Here is a 439-nt window from a genome sequence, read left to right as displayed (position 1 = left end):
CAGAAGAGATTCCCTTTTTAGGGTGCTTCATTGGGAAGCGTGGCCTTCGAGCGGATCCTGCTCAGGTCAAGGCCATTGTAGATTGGCCGGTTCCAAAGAACCAGAAAGACTTGTGTAAGTGGCTTGGTCTTGCCAATTACTTGCACAGGTTTAGCGTAAACTACGCGTCCATTTTCCAATCTCCTTAAATAGGATGCAGAATGGTGTTGGAACACCGAACATCAGGTGGCTTTTGACAAAGACAGCCTCCTGCATGCACCAATACTGGCACTGCCAGACCATGATTGTCCTTTCAGCGTCGTCTGTGACGCTTTGGACTTTGCCATCGGCTGTGCACTGCTGCAAGCAGAAGCCGAGGGACGAGATCGGGTGATCGCGTTCGCATCTCGACAGCTCAAAGCGCAGCAGAGAACCACCCAGTTCATGACAAGGAGCTACC

The sequence above is a fragment of the Plasmopara halstedii genome, assembly GCF_900000015.1.
Source record: "Plasmopara halstedii genome assembly, contig: Scaffold_816, whole genome shotgun sequence".
Lineage (NCBI taxonomy): Eukaryota > Oomycota > Peronosporomycetes > Peronosporales > Peronosporaceae > Plasmopara > Plasmopara halstedii.
This window is presented reverse-complemented; position numbering follows the sequence as displayed.